This window comes from Thalassophryne amazonica, chromosome 7, assembly GCF_902500255.1.
Source record: "Thalassophryne amazonica chromosome 7, fThaAma1.1, whole genome shotgun sequence".
Lineage (NCBI taxonomy): Eukaryota > Metazoa > Chordata > Actinopteri > Batrachoidiformes > Batrachoididae > Thalassophryne > Thalassophryne amazonica.
The window spans coordinates 114679867-114701823 of record NC_047109.1 but is presented as its reverse complement, the minus strand read 5'-3'; the positions used below and the strand labels follow the sequence as shown (position 1 = coordinate 114701823).

General features: G+C 40.2%; 1 protein-coding gene and 1 long non-coding RNA gene across 2 annotated transcripts in view; both read right to left on the bottom strand.

Annotated features, from left to right (window-relative positions):
• The window catches only part of depdc1b (DEP domain containing 1B), a 47281-nt gene that overhangs the window by 23906 nt on the left and 1418 nt on the right, over positions 1–21957 (bottom strand). The window lies entirely within an intron of this gene.
• LOC117514795 lies at positions 904–3516 on the bottom strand. Its single transcript, XR_004561962.1, has 3 exons — positions 3299–3516; positions 1889–1895; positions 904–916 (listed from the first exon to the last, which is right to left on the bottom strand). It is a non-coding gene; the product is annotated as an uncharacterized LOC117514795 (long non-coding RNA).

The window sequence follows — 21957 nt, the reverse complement described above, 5'->3', positions numbered from 1 at the left end:
TCAATGTTAAATTTAAATGGCCACAAAATCTGTAATCTGGATCAGATCCATATCAAACTTTGTCAGTCGATAAAGGATACCATCCTACATAATGCCCTCAAATATGAAAGAAATTTGATTGCTTGTTGACAGAGCTATAATTTTTTGAAAATTTGTTCAATGTTAAAGGATAGGGATTTTTCTAATTTTGTAGGCTTTTTCCTGACTTTGACCTATGATGTTGAAAATTGAATCAGTTCTTGCCTACCAGGATATGAATCCTCTGTAAAAATTTCATAACATATGAAAAATTGTGGGTTACAGGCTGTTCACAAACAGACAAAACAAACAAACAAACAGGGGGGTAAACATAATGTCCACTGAACTTTGTTGGCTGGGGTTAAAAAAAACAAACAAAACAAAACATGTTACTTATACTCTGGAAAATATGTTTTTTGTGGAATTATACCATGTCTTCAACTCATTCAAAAACCACCTAATACCTGATTGATGTAACAAATATATGGTATGTGATTCTGATATGTATGGTATATAGTACTGAGATATTACACCTGACCTTAATATGACAGCCTACTCTCCAAGTGCTTTTTTTCCCAAGTCGCTATTTGAGTCTGGGCACAAACATTTGAATTGTCTGCCTCCATTAGGAAAAGAATCAGATGGTGCAGAAGGTTCAGAACATCACATGTAATTGTGTCCAGATGGGGAACATCAGAAAGGCATATTGTTAGGATTACTATCCACAATGTTTATTCAGCACTGAATAGGTTTTTTTTTTAAAGCTATGGAAATGCTCTTAGGATTTAATTTTAAAAACCCTTTTGTGATCAACACTTGGGACCATTACCACATAACAGGGAATTAGAGCTTAAACATGCCCATCCTTTTTCCAGAGAGCCCAAGGACACATATTAAACTCAAAGTTATGCAGCTGGTTTCACACAGTTATTTCACGGCATTCAGTCAGTTCATGAACAACTAATACCCAGATTTAATACCATTAAAAATAGTTTGAAAGCAGCTTCTTCCTTGTGACATCAGAAAGTTTAAAACCAGGTTATCTCTGCTTTATCTTATTTTTGTGCAAACTTGTGGAAGACCTTTTAACACTGCTTTGCAATAATTTGGAACCAGCCGTTTCTATTTGCTGATCTCCTCAACAGTGATGTTGAGCCTCCTGCGTGCTGGATCATGCCCAGAAAAATGTGCTACATCATGGCCAAAGAATCACAGCTGACGCACCATCAAAATGCAAGTGATACTCCTCACCTGAACCTCACAAAGCAACCATTTGTTTGGCACAAAGTCGATCTGAAAAATGGAGTACAATAGCAAGAAAAGGCACAACCATCCTCCCCCAACCAGTTCTAGACCCATCCCTTCCCCATACTCTGGGGACCACAGAGGCACAGCATTGGAAGGAAATAGGGGCCACACCCAGAGACCAACAGGCATAGGTCTAGGGACTCTGGTCAGTCCTGGGTATCCCCATTCTCCTGGTCATGGATAAGGGCAGCGACCCATCACGGTTCCAACCAACTCTCCTGAGAACAACCCCCCCCCCCCCCAACACACCCATCCTCTGACTCCTCCAAAATGTCATCGTGTCTGCATAGGCCTGTGATATATATAAGATGTATGTGCCTATGATATTTTTCATATCTGAATAACTAAATTTGTTATGTCTTATTTCTACTTAAACTTGAACTATTAGGGTTATGATGTACAATGAGTTCACATTTAATCCATCCTTTTTCAGTCTTCCATGGCCTAATAAATTTGGTGAGACTCCACAAAGTAGTTTTGACAATATTTCAAAGCCTATATAAAGTGAAATCTTGACCCAGAATCCAAATCACCTCCAAAATTCAGTTGAGTCTTCCATTACCTAATATCTATCTGTTGTGCCAATTTGGTGAGAATCAGTGAAGCAGTTTTGACGTAATCCTTCAAAGCCTATGTAAAGTGAAACTTGATCCAGAACCCAGATCTGGATGCAGGTCACTTCCAAAATTTTATGAAGTCTTCCGTGGCTTAATATGTATCTGTGATGCAAATTTGGTGAGAATCCGTAGAGCACTTTTGATGTAATCCTGCTACAAGTAATCCTTCAAAGCCTATATAAAGTGAAACTTGATCCAGAATCCAGATCAACTCCAAAATTTAATGGAGTCTTCCTTGCCTTAATATCTATCTGTGGTAAAAAATTTTGTCAAAATCCGTGCAGTAGTTTTGACATAATCTTGCTAACAGACAGACAGACAGACAGACAAACAAACAAATAAACAAACAAACAAACACCCAAGATTTTATTATGTCTTTGGCATACGTAATAAATTTTATGAGCATTACATTACATTCATTGGCATGGCACTTTTATCCAAAGTGACTGTGAAGAACCAACGAAGCTACATTTCAAAGGGGACCTCCAGCACAACACTACCTTTACAATTTAAGGAAGACTACAACATAAAGATCATAAATATCACTAACTTAAAATGACCCATCAATGGCAGGAAACAAGCAAAAAAAAAAAAAAAAAAAAAAAAAGTACACAATAAGTGCAAGTTAGGCACAGTTGTTTAGAGATCTTTGGAGAAGAGGTATTCTCAGAAGAGCCAGGTTTTCAAGAGCTTCTTGAAGGTGAGAAGAGATGCTCCTGCTCTGACAACAATCGGTAGTTTGTACAACCAGCACACATACACACGCACTTGTGGTTTTTTAAAAAAATATTATATACTTTGCTGCACTGACAGCAAAGCACTGTTGCCAACGCTACTTTCGCCGTTCTCTCTGCAATAAACGTAACAATTTTATTGGCCATTTTATCATATATTAGCCATGGAAATACGTTAGCCATGGCAAGACATTCTTTGTTAAAGAAGTACATTTTGGTCTTTTCATACGTGCTCGGCTCTACCTCAGAGTTTGGGACAGCTTTTGGACATGGTGAAGAAGGAATTGCAGAAATTTAAACAATGGTTTGATTTAAATAAATTAACACTTCATCTTGGTAAAACAAAGTGTATTATATTTGGAAATAAGCCCAGGAATTTAAGTAGAAATTTATTATTACAGGATGCTGAAATTGTAATTGAAACAAAATTTCTTGGAGTTATTGATGATAAACTAAGATGGAAAACACATATAAATTGTGTTAAATCCAAAATGTCAAAAGCCATTGCAATCATCTATAAAGCCCAAGATTTCCTCCCTCAATATTCATCAATCACTTTATATCATTCATTAATAGTTCCACATATGACATTGTGTTGAGGTTTGAGAAGTTGAGAAACACTAATTCAATATTTTTATTGCAAAAGAAAGCCATAAGAATTATCAGTATTAAACCTTACCGTGAGCCAACAAAACCACTATTTATTTGTGTGAATATTCTGAAATTCAGGGACTTAGTTGATTTTATTACAATACAAACCATGTATAAAGCAAAAAACAAACTTCTACCTCAACATGTCCAAAATTTGTTTAAAATGAAGGACTCCAGTTATAATTTGAGAGGAACATTATTATTTGATAAATTAAATACTCAAACTACTGTAAAAAGTCACTGTGTTTCTGTTAAACAAGTAAACATTTGGAACATCTGTCCTAAACATATTAAATTACGGCCTACTCTTGTCAGCTTTAATAGACTTTATAAAAAGAATATAATCTCTCGTTACAGTATGGACAATTAAGTTTATTGATTTGGTATTATTTCCTTTGGATTGTGCATTTGTATTTATTTTGTTGTGATGAGAAAATTCCATTCATTAATTAATTTAAAAGATCTGTGCTTTGTTCTTTTTGTATTTGTTGTTATGCGTATGTATTAGGTATATGTGTGTGTATGTATATATATATATATATATATATATATATATATATATATATATATATATATATATGGTAAAAGGGGTGGGTGTATATAAGCTTTTGCTTCTGCCTACACCCTTTCAGCCACGTTACTGTAAAATCTTTTCTTTTTTTGATATGGAGTTTTGTGTGCTGAATAAATCATAGGATCTCTATGGGGACCCAGAACAGCCGATGTCAAATTCTGCAAAAAGGTGCCATGAGCACTGCAGCACTTTTGCCTACAATTAAATAAATACATATATAAATGAAAAAAAAAAAGATTTTAAATTACCAGCATGTTTAAAGGATGTGCTGTTGCTCAAGGAAGAGTAAAGGGTGCAGTTTCACACATGAATACCCCCCCCTCCACACACACACACACACACACACACACACACACACACACACACACACACACACACACACACACACACACACACACACACACACACACACACACACACACACACACACACACTTGCAGTGAAGGAGAATATCAGGGAAACAGCCAGTTGGAGGCAGAGTGTCACAGGTCTTTATAGAATTCAGGTAGACACATACTACACATGGAGAGAAAACCCTGCTGAATGTCAGATACACCAGTATGATCAATAAAAACATTTCATCACATTTGGCAGATTTTTGACCACACACAAAATGGCCACACACTGGAGCACCATATAAAGCAGACGTCCTGGGTGAGGAACAATACCGGATTCTGGTTAGTACCTTGAACTGCAGTGAAGAAGAAATACAAATACAGAATTCTGCTGAGAATACCAAGTATCCCACTGTTCTGCCTTGCAGCAAAAAGTCAAAGCAGTGCTAATAAAAGCCAGTACTTCAGCAACAATCGTGACCTTTTATGTCAGACACAATCAAACTCCATTAACTGTGTGGCAGCTCTGCAATTAGTGTAACTATAGGATGAGATGTGTACAAATGAAGTTCACATTACGAGAATCTATGTGCTGCAGAGCACAAAGAAAGAGAGGAAGAAAAAAAAAAAAGACCACTGCTTTCTCAAATACAGCAAGCATACGACTGCAAAAAATTAGAAAATGGATGTTATAGCACCGGACCTGGGGGGACAGAGCCTTTTCCATAGTCCTTTCCTCTGGAACTCTCTCCCCAAACAGATTTGTGACTGTACCAATCTGTCAAGCTTCCAGATCAAGTTAAAACCCCATCTTTTTAGATCTGCTTTTAATTTGTGATTATTTTATTTATTTATTTTTGCTTTGTTTTTAAACCTGTAAAGCATCTTTGAGCATTGTTAAAAGCGCTATACAAATCAAATGTATTATTATTATTATTATTATTGGTTCTTGTTCAGGAACTGAACACTTTGGCTGTTGAAAATGGTGTCATTACATAGTGGGTCCGTCAGAGGGCACGTCAACTGCATTGTTTACAATGCCATTAATCATGGCTGGCACCCCATCACCCCTAGGTCCAGTTATCTACAAGTGAGAGGCAAAGCAACCAGCTGCCATTCATTTTCAATCAGGGCCGGTGCAGTGGCAAAAGACAAGTGGTCACTATGATGCCAGCTATGCGAGGTGAAAATATATGAGAAGTCTGTTTTATGCAAATTTTGGGTGATGCGACACACGATTGTCAACCCCAGTCAAGGCAGTGTGACGTACACTGGTTGGTACATTGGTTATAAGTTCATTCAAGCCTCAATTACATTTTTGCCGTAAGAGTTTGATATTGAAATGTTGAGAACCACTTCGGGAATAACACTGTTGTGTCTGATGATTTGTGGACGTTAATGTTGGATTTTACAGTCGCAAATTGAGTTTTGCATTAAAACAGCATTTACAACCGTAATCCGCAAATCATCAGACACAATGTAATCCAATTCCAACGTTTGCACGGATCCGTGTCCACATACTGAAGGCTACATCTTAATCCGCATAATATATAGTATGGTAGAAATGTTACGCAGACAAAGGGTGTGGTCGGCTTGTCAAAGCTTACCATGACAACAGTGTCTTCATGCCAAACTGGAAATTCTGTAAGCAGAATCCACATCACTACTTTTGTATGGTAGTTTAAATTCATTCATTTCGGTGTCGTTGCTCCGCCAGTTGTTTTTTCTTCTTCTTCTTTGTGTTTAATGGCAGTTGGCAACCTCTCGCTCTCAGCTGACAGCACCATTATTGACATCTGTGTAGCAACGTGCACAGACTGGGCGCGAATAACACATTAAATATGAAACGGTTTAAATATTTTGTCACCGTTTATGTGATATTTTGTGGTCTGAAATCTCACACGATTAACCAATCACATTTGCGTAAAAAATGTAACTGGATTAGAACGCCATTTTTTGCTATTGTAAATTTTTTACAACTTAATATCGATATCTTAGCACACAAAACGCTTTCATCCAAGCCTTCATGTGCATGCAGAGTGCATTCATGACTGGCACACACCTTCACTTTTTATACCTCATGTGCTTGTTCAGGAAAGGACAGATTTTAATATTACCAACATTGGTACATGCCTCCTTTGTACTGCACTGCCTGTTGGGCGATGAGCCTTCTGACAGTTTGCAATAATTCTCTGACATGGTGCATACATGACTTGCAAAAATGCTTTTGATCTACTGCCACGGTCACTGTTCAGCAAAACACAATTTTCCCTGTGAAAATGTCCAGATAATTTCATGCAGACCTACAAATGTGTTGTTTTAGGGATTGATCACTTCAGGCATTGGAGACCAACATTAGAGGTATAATATGAACTCTAAACACAGATTTAAGGCTATACAACCCCTGGCACAAATTATGGAATCACCGGCCTCGGAGGATGTTCATTCAGTTGTTTAATTTTGTAGAAAAAAAGCAGATCACAGACATGACACAAAACTAAAGTCATTTCAAATGGCAACTTTCTGGCTTAAGAAACACTATAAGAAATCAGGAAAAAAAAAACAAAAACAGTCAGTAACGGTTACTTTTTTAGACCAAGCAGAGGGAAAAAAATATGGAATCACTCAATTCTGAGGAAAAAATTATGGAATCATGAAAAACAAAAGAACGCTCCAACACATCACTAGTATTTTGTTGAACCACCTCTGGCTTTTATAACAGCTTGCAGTCTCTGAGGCATGGACTTAATGAGTGATAAACAGTACTCTTCATCAATCTGGCTCCAACCTTCTCTGATTGCTGTTGCCAGATCAGCTTTGCAGGTTGGAGCCTTGTCATGGACCATTTTCTTCAACTTCCACCAAAGATTTTCAATTGGATTAAGATCTGGACTATTTGCAGGCCATGCCATTGACCCTATGTGTCTTTTTGCAAGGAATGTTTTCACAGTTTTTGCTCTATGGCAAGATGCATTATCATCTTGAAAAATGATTTCATCATCCCCAAACATCCTTTCAATTGATGGGATAAGAAAAGTGTCCAAAATATCAACGTAAACTTGTGCATTTATTGATGATGTAATGACAGCCATCTCCCCAGTGCCTTTACCTGACATGCAGCCCCATATCATCAATGACTGTGGAAATTTACATGTTCTCTTCAGGCAGTCATCTTTATAAATCTCATTGGAACGGCACCAAACAAAAGTTCCAGCATCATCACCTTGCCCAATGCAGATTCGAGATTCATCACTGAATATGACTTTCATCCAGTCATCCACAGTCCACAATTTCTTTTCCTTAGCCCATTGTAACCTTGTTTTTTTCTGTTTAGGTGTTAATGATGGCTTTCGTTTAGCTTTTCTGTATGTAAATCCCACTTCCTTTAGGCAGTTTCTTACAGTTCGGTCACAGACATTGACTCCAGTTTCCTCCCATTCGTTCCTCATTTGTTTTGTTGTGCATTTTCAATTTTTGAGACATACTGCTTTAAGTTTTCTGTCTTGATGCTTTGATGTCTTCCTTGGTCTACCAGTATGTTTGCCTTTAACAACCTTCCCATGTTGTTTGTATTTGGTCCAGAGTTTAGACACAGCTGACTGTGAACAACCAACATCTTTTGCAACACTGCGTGATGATTTACCCTCTTTTAAGAGTTTGATAATCCTCTCCTTTGTTTCAATTGACATCTCTCGTGTTGGAGCCATGATTCATGTCAGTCCACTTGGTGCAACAGCTCTCCAAGGGTGGGTGGTACACTCCTTTTTAGATGCAGACTAACGAGCAGATCTGATTTGATGCAGGTGTTAGTTTTGGGGATGAAAATTTACAGGGTGATTCCATAATTTATTCCTCAGAATTGAGTCCATATTTTTTCCCTCTGCTTGGTCTAAAAAAGTAACCGTTAGTGACTGCCACAATTATTTTTCCTGATTTCTTATAGTGTTTCTTAAAGCCAGAAAGTTGCCATTTGAAATGACTTTAGTTTTGTGTCATGTCTGTGATCTGCTTTTTTTCTACAAAATTAAACAACTGAATGAACATCATCCGAGACCGGTGATTCCATAATTATTGCCAGGGGTTGTATGAAGAAAAGTGTAATGGGGGAAACTGCATGCGAACTACTGATAGTATTTTCTGCCCTTGCTTCTATAAAATAAATTAGGTGAATTATACACAATCTGCGTACTTCTTTGGTGCTAATAAATACCCCTTAAATAAGGTGCTTAAATAAATCAGCCTCTCCCTCAGAGGCAACAGCTACTTTTAAAGCAAACAGCTGAAACACAACGTAAAGGTGGCTTCTAAGATTTATTACTGAAGTGAAAACTTTGGGGATTTAGACATGATGAAATGTTTACCACTGTAATTTTTATCTGCTGAGAATAAACTCTCATGATTTATGACACCAAAGTTTGCAAAATGCTTCATGGCCCATTCACACTGATGAAGAATGAGTAACAACCAGCGCTGACGTCCACCAGACTCCACAGGAGCTAAGTGAACACAAGTCGGCAATGCTGATGTTTGTTGTGGTCCTGGAAAAATTTTCAACACGTTGAAAATCTTTGACGCTGGTGCTAAATACACCACTACCTTGCCTTCACTAGTATGCTGTTACTGCTCTGTTCCCATCAGGGCTCAAAATAGTACATGCTAGTTTGTGCACGTATTATTCAAACGGTGCACATAATTTTATACTGCACTTGCACTAGTGCAAGTAACTTTATCCAAGTTTTATCAACTATAAGCACCAGTAAAATGAACCATTAAAGGAATAAATGAGGGAAAAAAAAAAATATTTCCTGTGTTTTATGACTCTCACACATGGAGCGAGTTGCTGTGCTCCATTTGTTGTGTTCACGCGCGCACATGTAAACAAAGAAAAGAAAAAAAACTGGCTGGCTGCGGTTCCTCTCTCTCTCTCTCTGCCCTCAAACTCTGTCATCATTGTGTTATAAACCAGTCACCATTTGTTTTATTATACATCTGTGTAGTTAATAAATAAAATCTTCACAGACGATTCATTTGCGCTCGCACGTAAAACAATTGCTGCTGCTGCTCTCCCCTCAAACTCTCCACAGAGGAAGAGTCTGACACATCAGAGGAGGAGTTTTAAGGTTGATATGAACTGACGTTTGGTTGTGGCAAGTAACTTTTTTTGGTGCAAGTAATTTTTTTGTTACTAGCACAGTGCAAGTAGGTTTAAAAAATGTATTTCGACCCCTGCCCCTCCTCTGGTCTACGTGGCAAACATCTGAGGCTTGACTGGATGCACCACCTCCTCTGGATCCATTGGGCAGGAAGAAATATGAAGTCATATGAAGGAATATGTAGAACCTGTCTCGTCGATGGACCAGCAGTATGTAACACAGTCACAGAGTTACATCACGTTTAGGCTACATCACCTGATGTTACAAACGCTATGCCACTGCTCTGCTCTCACATTTGGCAGAAGTTGAAGTAACTATGTCAACTCAATTCAGTTTATCTATATAGCACCAGATCACAACAAAGTTGCCACAAGGTGCTTCACACAGGTAAAGTCTAACCTTATCAACCCCTTGAGCAAGCACATAAGCGACAGCGGTAACGAGAAGTTCCCTCTGGTGTTTTTGAGGGAAAACCCTCCAGCAGACCAGACTCAGAGGGGTGACCCACTGCTTTGGCCATTCTAACAGTAAGAGAAAGTTACAATTCTTACAATTGCTATGTCCTGTATTAAGTCGATGACTGTCCACCAAACGTCCAGCGCCACCAATACAACGTCGCCCTCCTCTGAGCTAATTGCACTGAAGACAGGAATTTTGGACTGCTGAGCTTAATAACGGGTTGCAAACAGCTCAAAACTAATGGAAAAATTGTTTAAATCAAATAAACTGGACACAGTAAAAAAAAAAAAAAAAAAAAAAGGCTTCAATTGGCTGTCCGTTAAACGTGTTTTGTTTTATGGTACAAACTGTGTCATGTCTCACACCCTGCACCCATGAAGTGCTACAAGCAGCTCCATGTCTGAACTATTTCCATTTGAAATATGTAATGTGTAATGCTGTGCAGGTAGCTACTTGTTTGTTTGTTAGTTATCCATACAGGCAACTCAACAGTCATGAGTTAAAATCCTTGACAGGCCTGTTGTTTAAGTTACCTTAACCTGCAGTTGACTTCTGTTTTCTGACCTGTAAATCACTTGAAATAAATGTGCTTGCCTAATGTAAACATTTATTCATTGGTTATGGTTAGGGGAGCATAACCGGTATCTGGTATCTCAATCTTGCTTACTCTGACTTTGCCTTCAAACCGCCCCACCTGTGTTTTCCCTCTGTTATGTTCATTCTCGTCACTCCCAAAGAAACAAGAGTAATCAGGAGATGACATATGCCCCGGTGCACACAAATCAGTAATACAAAGTGGGACCCAGTGCTCGCAAATGAATAACACACAATGTAGCAAATAAGGAAGCAATTTCATCTAATCTGGAAGTAAGAGACCTATAGCATTCAATATGAATTCAAATGGATTGAACAAGAGTCGTATATAAACGAGTGTTTAGCAAAGACCAGCAATGAAGCATTTTTTTGTTTGTTTGTTTTCACTGCAAACATTCTCTTACATTTTTTACATTATGGAACATATAGGAAGCGGCCCATGAACTAAAGACACATAGGTAATGTGAAAACCATTAGCCATTAGGTTACCAAGGCCAAATCCTGTTGACTATGTCAGTTATCCAGTTAAACACATCATCTTTAAAATCTTGACGTGGTGATCGATGCTAACTGTGAATGATTCTTGAGATATCTCACTAACAAATGTTGCAAAGACAAAATCTTGAATATATCACTGTGACCTTGAAATTGACACTCAAGGTCACTGTAATCGAGTGGTTTCAGGGATCACCCAAGTACACCCTTATACTAAATATGAATGAAAGTGGTCAACTGGTTCTTGTGATATTGCGCTAACAAGCAAAACACTGATCACTGTTAAAAAAAAAACAGCAGCAGCAATTTCAGCTCTGCCACCACTAGATCTCCCAAGGACCTGCCAAATGGCAGTTATACCTTTAAATCCCAAGGTGCTGCCAAATGGCAGCTGCACTCCCTGGATTTACATCTCAACGACCCCCTTTCATTTGTAAATGCAGCCATTAGATCTGTTCTGGAGGTTTCTTGCACACACCTTTAGGGGGAGGGGTATGCTTGAGCAGCAGTTTGTCTGAACCAGGGCTCTCAAGTTTTCAAGTTTGCTTGGAGTGAGAATTGGGGGGGTGTACGGCGGTCCCTCGGGGGACTGGTGGCCATGTCAATGTGTCAATGGCTACAGCAGAAAAAAGTGAAGGTTCTGGAATGGTCATCTCAGTCTCCTGACCTCAGTATCATTGAGCCGCTTTGGGGAGATCTCAAATGTGCAGTTCATGCAAGACAGCCCAAGAATTTACAGGAACTGGAGACCTTTATCCAAGAAGAATGGGCAGCTTTACCATCTGAGAAAATAAAGTGTCTCATCCACAACTATCACAAAAGACTTCGAGCTGTTATTGATGCTAAATGAGCTAATACACAGTAGCACCTTATTCAGCTTGCACATTTGTCCTCTTTGTGTCAGCAAAAATAAAAAATAGTTTCAGTTACATTTGTAAGAAGTAACTCTAAAGACAGAAACCAAGTACATAAGAAAAAACAGATGTTTAGTTATAAAGAATAAAATAAACTTTTCAACTTTAGCAGATTCTTTGACCATAAAGACATACCCATAGCTTTAGGAATGATATTTGTACCACTATTACTTCAATAGTTATTATGCTAATGTTTTGTTATTTCTATATTCTTATTATTTCTATTGTTACCAGGTGACATTTGACCTAGTTTGTCTGAACGCACCTGGCACTGCCACATCTCCTTTCTGTGAACTTGTTACAAAAAACACAACACTTAGTAGAAGAAATTTAGATTCAAGATTCAAAGCTTTATTGTCATATGCACAGTACTTTGCTGCCCACACTGGATGTCCAAAATATCTTATATAAATCTAAGTATAAGTAAGTAATAAAAGATAAAATAAAATAAGCATGCAACAGTATGATAACAAAAGTATTCTAAACTCTAAACTCTGCCAATAAGCCTGTGTACATATGTGTGTGCTTACAGATTGTCTGAACACATCTGGCACTGCCACAACATCTCCTTTCTGCATTTTCCACATGTTAACTTGTTGCAATAAACACAACGCTTAGTGGCGTGGTTATTCTTGCAGCAACACTTCACCTGGCACAATGCCCTTTTCCCTGTGTCAGGTGTGTGTGGTTGCTGCTGAAGTTTATCCTCATTACACACCTCCTTGGCTGCCATATGCCCCTGGGCAAGCTCTCTTGCAAGCTTCACCAAGAAGTCCGCCCGTCTCTCTTTGACCCCAGTGCATGCTTGGTAAAGCACATGTGCATTCAGTGCTGCAATGTCAATCATGTTGTAAAACACAGCGACTGGCCAACGCCGTGTTCCTGAACGCACAGTGTACTTTCTGACCATCTGGTCCATGACATCCACACCACATTTCTGGCTGTTGTAGTCGGTGACTGTGTTGGCTTTTTTTTTTTCGGGTATCCCCAGTCTCCACAACACTGTGCATGCTACTGAGGATGCAGACAGTCTTTCTCCGTTTGGGCACATAAACGGTCAGTGTGGCACCAGAGGTTGAAAACACCTGTGTGCTGAATTCCTCACGGTCCAAAGTCTTTTTGGCAGAGTCTGGAAGCTCACGGCGAACCTTGTTTACTGTGCCAAGGAGTGTGGTCTTCCGGCTGAGCAGTCGCCGTGCTAGTGACAATGAGGTAAAAAAATTGTCTGTGGTAACGGTTCTTCCTTTGTCCATAAATGGTTCCATAAGCTTCATCACCACATTTTCCGATAGTTTTTCCCTTGTTGGACGACTGGGGTCTTTGCCAAGATATGGGATGATGTTGCATACATACCTGAATTTCAGGTCACATGCAACCCAGAACTTTATGACAAACTTGTCAGGTTTTGAAGCAATGTACTGCAGGAAACGGCAACGGGTCTTAGTTGGAAAAAGTTGCTCATCTATGGTGATGTGCCTTCCTGGGTTGTAAGAAGTAATGCAGTTGGTAACAAAAGACCCCCAAATGTCAGAGACTGCAGCAAACCGGTCATTTGCGACTCGTTCACTGCGTGTGTCCTTGTCATCGAAGCGCAGGTGCCGCATGATGTCCTGGAAGCGGTTTCGAGCCATAATCTTGCTGATTGAGGGCACTCCCAGTGTTGCTGACCATACATCATGCACCGCTGGAAGGCGGACAATCCCTCGCAGGATGAGGATTGCAATGAACGCCATTAGTTCAGGGACAGCCATGAACCAGTTTCTCTCCTGTGTCTGGCGTGCATGCTGGACAGTCCACCCTTGAATGGTCCGAAGCATGTCCAGAGTGATGAAACAGAGGAAACTCTGTAAGCGACTCTACACCTTTCTTCTGGCCAAAGCAGTTGGCTCTCCATCTGTGGCATAACAATCAATTGGGGTGTGATGCAGAGGCCTTCCGATCTGTTCCTCATGCCACACTGTGCCGTCTTTTGCCGTCTCTGTCAGCCACTCGTGTGTCTCCATGCGACCTTTCTTTTGTGGCGGTGGCGAAGTGTCCTCATCTACAGGGTGACCATATGTTTGAGATTTGATTAGTGAAATGTTGAAATAATGTGCAATTGACAAAGATATTATTCGAATTATAATTCCAAAACATCTCAAGTATGCCTCCTTTGTACTAATTTAGGATTTTCACACTGCAAAAAGTGGCATATTGATTAGTCAAAATAGCTCAAGTTCAGATCTTTAACCTTATTTTAAGTTATTTTGCCTTTTGAAAACCTGGTAAAGGTAAAGATATTTTTACATAGATTTAGAAGACAAAAAAAAAACAGACAAAGAAAAAACACATTTTTTAATTAAACTTTCATAAAAACCTAAGTAAAAACATCTTATCAAGACTTTTTTGTCTTGACAAGTCAAATTTCTCAATTTAAGATAAAATATTATTTTTTGAGCAATTTTAACTTATCAAGATGGTACTTTTTGCAGTGCTTCTCTTCCAAAAACACAACAGCCAAATACAGGCAAACGAAAATAGGAAATTTGTGAAATCTTACCAGAAGAATTTTCAGAGTTGGAAGTCAGCGCAAGGGTTATTTCTTCTCCATCGGAGTCACACGGGTCAACATGGTTCAGGATCATGTCTAAAGCTTGCTCTGTGCTATAAAGCTTAGCCATCTCTGCGTCTCTCAGTCAACAGAGTGAGTATGTGTTGTGAGCTGGCTTTCCAGCACTTGCACATTCTGATCTAATGGCCCCCATGTACATAACAAAAGGTGGCCTAATGAGATGTAAAGTACCCCAGTGCTGCCATTTGGCAGCGCTTGGTAGATAGAGGAGTAGTGTAAAAATGCTGGTAATCCCAGTGTTAAAGCCACCTTCTCTAAGACGTACTCCAGGGGCTGATGTCTTTATACTGGGGGACTTAAACCATTGTCGCCTTGAGCGAGCGCTCCCTGGCTTCCACCAGTATATTAAATGTAAAACACGAAAGGATAACATCCTGGATAAATGTTTTGGCAATATCAAGAGTGCATTTAGAGCTAAAGCACTCCTACCCCTGGCAAATTCAGATCATGCCACTGTCCACTTGATGCCCACATATAAAACTGTGCTCAAGTACTCTAAGCCACTACACAAGACTGTGTTACAGTGGTCAGAGGACAGTGTGGAAACTCTGAGAGGGTGTTTCTCCTGTACGGACTGGAACATCTTCCACAGCCTGGAGTTGAATGAAGCCACAGAGACTATTACGGATTATATACATTTTTGTGTGGATATTGTGGTGCCAAAAAAAGACATTGTGGTTTTCCCAAACAATAAGAGTCATATAACCAAGGAGGTGAAAGCCAGTATCAACAAAAAGCGAATGGCTTTTAGAGACAATGACAGAGCTGCAGCAGCCCAGGCCCAGAGGACCTTAATGTTGTGCTAGCCAATGCACGGAAAGGGAACGGGACCGCTTAGAACATGGGCTTAAGTCCTTGGACAAACAAAAAACTCTGGGACTCTATGAATAGGATGACGGGCATGAAAATAAACAAACAGCAATTAATTACAAGGAATGATGAAGATTTTGCCAACAACTGAAATGATTTTTTCTTGAGATTTAACAGGGAGAATGATGTTGAGTGTGAACCAGTAGCTGACTTGGGGCATGCATCCAAAATGAGTAGCTCTGATATTGATCAGCAATGTATCCAAGCCATTTTTAGTAAAGTGTCTTCTACCAAAGCTGCAGGACTGGACGGCCTGTCAGCTTTTTTACTGAAAAACTGTGCACAGGAACTTTCAGAGGCATAGTGCCCTATTTTCCAAATGTCAGCTTTGAGTTGTTCTGTTCCTCTATGCTGGAAGCGGTCAACCACTATACCCATACCAAAAATTTCAGTCCCGGCCACTAATAAAGATTACAGGCCCGTGGCTTTAACCAGCATTGTTATGAAATGCTTTGAGAAGGTAATGGTCAATAGACTCAAGTTGGAAGTGTCCAAGTCTCTTGACCCGATGCAATTTGCATATACGAGGTCTGTGAGAAAAGTAACCGACCTTATTATTTTTTTCAAAAACTATATGGATTTAAATCACGTGTGATTACATCAGACATGCTTGAACCCTCGTGGGCATGCGAGAGTTTTTTCACGCCTGTCGGTTACGTCATTCGCCTGTGGGCAGTCTTTGAGTGAGGAGTGGCCCACCCTCTCGTCGAATGGCTCAGAGACTGCTGCTTTGTTTGATCAAAAATTTTTCAAAACCTGTAAGGCACAACTGAGTGGACACCATTCGATAAATTCAGCTGGTTTTCGGTGAAAATTTTAACGGCTGGTGAGAGATTTTGGAGTTTTACTGTCGCCGTAAGGACGGCCCACGGCGCCTGACGGCGATCTGCGCTCCGAGGCGTCGTCGTCTCGCTGTTTCAAGCTGAAAACTTCCTAATTTCAGGCTCTGTGGACCCAAGACGTCGTGAGATAGAGAACTTTCAGAAGAATTCGGGATCAGGAGTTTATCCAGACATTCCACTGTTAAAGGAGATTTTGTAATGAAATGAATGTGTGGGCAGATTTGCATGTCGGGCCGGACCCGACTGCGGGGGGTCGCCACAGGAAAAACACCTCTGTTGGAAACCTTAACGGACAAGTTGGAACATGCACAAGCTGTTAAACAATTTCTCAGATACTCACTTGTTGAAAGCCATCAAAAGCCACCTGAATTTACAAATGGTTTTCAACACGGAGGTGTTTTTCATGTCGTGGCGCAGACGGATTTGCCACGTCGTCACGGATCCGACTCGGCAAATTCATCCGCACGTTCTTTCATTACAAAATCTCCTTTAACAGTGGAATGTCCGGGTAAACTCCTGATGCCGGCTTCTTTTGAAACTTCTCTGTTCTCTGACGATGTCCTGGGTGAACAGAGCATTAAATTAGGATGTTTTCAGCTCGAAACAGCCAGACGGACGCCACCTCCACGCCACGCCAATCCGCTTTGTGGGCTGTGCTTAAAGCGAAAGAAACTCCACAGTCTCTCATCAGCCGTTAAACTTTACACAGAAAACCAGCTGAATATCTCGAATAGTGTCCACAGGGATATCCCTCACCGGTCCTGAAAAAATTTGATAAAGCAACGCGCGTAGTCTCCCTGCAGCTTCTCAGACAAAGAGATTCTGACGGGAGGGGGAGTCCACACCTCACTCAAAGCCTGCCCACAGGTGAATGACGTCACCGACAGGCGTGACAAAACTCACGCATGCGCACGAGGGTTCAAGCTTGTCTGACGTAAAAACATATGAATCAAATCCATTTATTTTTTGAAAAAAATAAATAAATAAATAAAAAGGACCGCTTTTTTTTTTTAATCACAGACCTCGTAAGCAGGGACTTGGCACTACAGATGCCATTGTGTGTATGTCACACGATTTATAAGCACTCAGAGAATGCTGATTGTTACGCACGTGTGTTATTTGCCGATATCTCGTCTGCCTTTGACACAGTTCTCCCTCATCTTTTAGTCCAAAAACTGAGAGATCTTAATGTTAGCTCCTCCCTTGTTAGGTGGTTTTACTCTTTTTTAACTAATAGGTCACAGCAAGTTAGAGTAAACAACTCCTTGTCTAAAGCACAATCCTGCAGTACAGGAGTGCCTCAAGGGGCTGTAAGCTCTCCTATTCTTTTCACCCTATACACCAATGGCTGTAGGAGCATAAATCCAAGTAATAAAATCTTGAAATTCTCAGACGACACAATTATTGTGTGTTGGTGAAAGTCTGTCAGTTTATTTTAATGAAATCGACTCCTTTCAGTCTTGGTGTGAGGAGCACCACTTGACTCTAAATGGGGTTAAAACCAAAGAAATGGTATTTGATCCAAAAAGACTCCTGTCCCATGATCCAGTAATCATCGGAGACAGGGAGATAGTGGAGTCAGTGAAATATCTGGGCGACTATGTGGATAATCTTCTAAGGTGGAATGTGCATGTGGATTTCTTATGTAAGAAATTTTCACAAAGACTCCACTTCCTCAGAAGACTGAGATTGTTTGGTGTGAGCACCCGAATCATGGTTTGTTTTTATAATGCGGTGCTGGAGAGCCTCATTAGGTATGGAATAGTGGCCTGGTTTGGCTCACTCACAGTGCAGGGTAAAACCAAAATAGGACAGCTTGTAAAAAATGCAATGAAAATCATAGGACAGAAAGAGTTTCCTTCTCTCTAGAAAATTTTTGAAACCTCTGTCCTGGCACAAGCCAAAGCCAGAACCAGAGAACCCTCCCATCCACTGCACAGTGAATACACTCTGCTACCTTCTGGGAGGCGCTATCGAGCGATCAAGCACGGCAGTAACAGGTTTAAACTCTCTTTTGTTCCCATGTCAGTGGTTTTGTTAAATAAGACAAGACAGTAGGAATGTTGTTTTTTTAATTGTTGAATTGTAATTATGTTATTTATTGGGCACTTATAATATACTGAAGTCACTTTATTTGCAAATGCACTTTACTTGGGATTGTGCAATATCATGACATGGTCATATTCCTTTTGTTGAAATTGTGCAGACCAGCTGACTGCTGTAATGTTGTCTGTGTGTTCAGGATGTTAAATGTAGTGAATGTTGTTTATGTGTTAAACAACACTGTGAGCCCAAGACAAATTTCCCCTGTGGGAACAATAAAGTTTAACCTAACCTAACGTACAACATAGCTGGTCTCATTACTGTCTTGTAAACGTTCCCCTTCACTCTTGCAGATATTCTGTCACAAATCACTGCTGCCATCTTTCTCCACCCACTCCATCCTGCCTGCACTTTCCATTACTTTGGATGGTTGACCCCAAGTATTTAAAGTGTGTATCACTTGTAAATAAAATGTCAAATGTGCTGACTATTACAAATAAATAAAGAATTGTGAAAATATTGATGTATTTGGTTTTATTTTTGGTGCCATAAGAAACTGCCAGAAAAATTGTCATAAACATGAGGAAATTAGCTTGATTTCACCTGCCTCAGATAAACGTTCAGAAACCTCAAACTGTGAGGAATATGAATTTTGGTGGCATCATCTCAGGTCACTCCCCTATAATAAATCAGGGAAAACATAATTTTTTACAGTGTGAGATCAGTGTTTTTTGTGTACTGAGGGTGAATATGTCAGAATCATTCAAATGTGTGTTTTGCAAGGATGGAGTGACACCACTGTTTTCCATTTGTGATTTTTACACTGCTGTTGTCAAAGTTAAGTTATTGTTTGTTTGTCCTAGAGCCTCTCCAGCAGAATACTTCTGGTCTTAGCAAGATAAATGATGGCTTCAGTCTTCAGCCAGTGGATTACTATGGGTGAGGGAGGGTATACGTCACTCCCGGCAAAGTGGCGAATCCGAAAGTAAGAATTCGTACCGCTCGATGTAAACACGCTCAGGCAGTATGCTGTTTGCTATACAATACTGTATTCAAATTTGGACAATTTCAATAGAAGTACAGCAATAAAGCGCTGAAGGAGCCATGCTCAACTATTACTCGTTGATAGATATAAGAACTAGTTTGTACGTATTGTTACTTGTCTTTTAAACACAATCATGTGAGTGTTTTTAACTACACTCAACAAAAATATAAACGCAACACTTTTGGTTTTGCTCCCATTTTGTATGAGATGAACTCAAAGATCTAAAACTTTTTCCACATACACAATATCACCATTTCCCTCAAATATTGTTAACAAACCAGTCTAAATCTGTGATAGTGAGCAATTCTCCTTTGCTGAGATAATCCATCCCACCTCACAGGTGTGCCATATCAAGATGCTGATTAGACACCATGATTAGTGCACAGGTGTGCCTTAGACCGCCCACAATAAAAGGCCACTCTGAAAGGTGCAGTTTTATCACACAGCACAATGCCACAGATGTCGCAAGATTTGAGGGAGCGTGCAATTGGCATGCTGACAGCAGGAATGTCAACCAGAGCTGCTGCTCGTGTACTGAATGTTCATTTCTCTACCATAAGCCGTCTCCAAAGGCATTTCAGAGAATTTGGCAGTACATCCAACCAGCCTCACAACCGCAGACCACATGTAACCACACCAGCCCAGGACCTCCACATCCAGCAAGTTCACCTCCAAGATCATCTGAGACCAGCCACTCATACAGCTGCTGAAACAATCGGTTTGCATAACCAAAGAATTTCTGCACAAACTGTCAGAAACCGTCTCAGGGAAGCTCATCTGCATGCTCGTCGTCCTCATCGGGGTCTTGACCTGACTCCAATTCGTCATCGTAACCGACTTGAGTGGGCAAATGCTCACGTTCGCTGGCATTTGGCACGTTGGAGAGGTGTTCTCTTCACGGATGAATCCCGGTTCACACTGTTCAGGGCAGATGGCAGACAGTGTGTGTGGTGTCATGTGGGTGAGCGGTTTTCTGATGTCAATGTTGTGGATCGAGTGGCCCATGGTGGCGGTGGGGTTATGGTATGGGCAGGCGTCTGTTATGGACGAAGAACACAGGTGCATTTTATTGATGGCATTTTGAATGCACAGAGATACCGTGACGAGATCCTGAGGCCCATTGTTGTGCCATACATCCAAGAACATCACCTCATATTGCAGCAGGATAATGCACGGCCCCATGTTGCAAGGATCTGTACACAATTCTTGGAAGCTGAAAATGTCCCAGTTCTTGCATGGCCGGCATACTCACCGAACATGTCACCCATTGAGCATGTTTGGGATGCTCTGGACCGGCGTATACGACAGCGTGTACCAGTTCCTGCCAATATCCAGCAACTTCGCACAGCCATTGAAGAGGAGTGGACCAACATTCCACAGGCCACAATTCACAACCTGATCAACTCTATGCGAAGGAGATGTGTTGCACTGCATGAGGCAAATGGTGGTCACACCAGATACTGACTGGTATCCCCCCCCAATAAAACAAAACTGTACCTTTCAGAGTGGCCTTTTATTGTGGACAGTCTAAGGCACACCTGTGCACTAATCATGGTGTCTAATCAGCATCTTGATATGGCACACCTGTGAGGTGGGATGGATTATCTCAGCAAAGGAGAGGTGCTCACTATCACAGATTTAGACTGGTTTGTGAACAATATTTGAGGGGAAATGGTGATATTGTGTATGTGGAAAAAGTTTTAGATCTTTGAGTTCATCTCATACAAATGAGAGCAAAACCAAAAGTGTTGCGTTTATATTTTTGTTGAGTGTAGTTCTATTTGTTATGTCCACTGTGTGGTAAGTTTTCATGTTTAAGTCTATACATGTGTGTTCTTTCTGCTGGCTGCACAACAAATTGCCGCATTGGGGACAATAAAGACACCCTGATACTTTGTATGGGCTTTTCTTCTCATTCTGATTGCTAGTGAAGGCCATGTCCAGATTTTGGTTTAGGCGGCTCTTTTTTGAAAGGGTTACAAACCCTAACATTAAAAAAAGCACACTGCCCCCAAAAATTTCACACACTGACATGCAAAGCAGCCTCATCAAAAGAGTTGGCACTACTGGTTAAATTTCTCCTGTCAAGGTCTGGAGAAGTTTTAACGAGCAGTGACAACTCTTCTGATGTTACAGTAAGTTTAAAAAAAATGTACATGATGCACATTATGACCTTACACATGTGAAGCGGTTTGATGCAGCTTTGTTGTGATCTGGTGCTGTATAAATAAAATAAATTAACTAAACTGTCCAAAACATTTAACAAATTAAAAAAGAGGTAAGTATAAGTATAAGGTTCTTCCTGCTCCTTTTCAAGCATGTAATTTTTTAGTCGTCGTCTTTTAGTATTATTGTGTCCTTTTTCGTACATACCCACCTACCTACACACCCACCCACACAATTGGTTACTGTGCTTGGTTTCAGTGCAGAAGATTGCACACTGAAACTCAGGCCTTCCTCTTCTTTGCACTCCCCTGCCTTCACTGCACATGTCATTTCGGAGCGTCAGCAGCAGTTCACCGACTGTCGCCTCATTTCTGCTTAAAACTGCACTCCAGTTATCATCTATCTCAGCAACAGATCTCTGAAGCTTTTGTACAACAATCATTTCCACATAAATTCAGTATGAATTCATAATAAAAGAAGGGAGACCGATTAGAGCACAACACACCCAAACTGATCAAAGGGAATAAT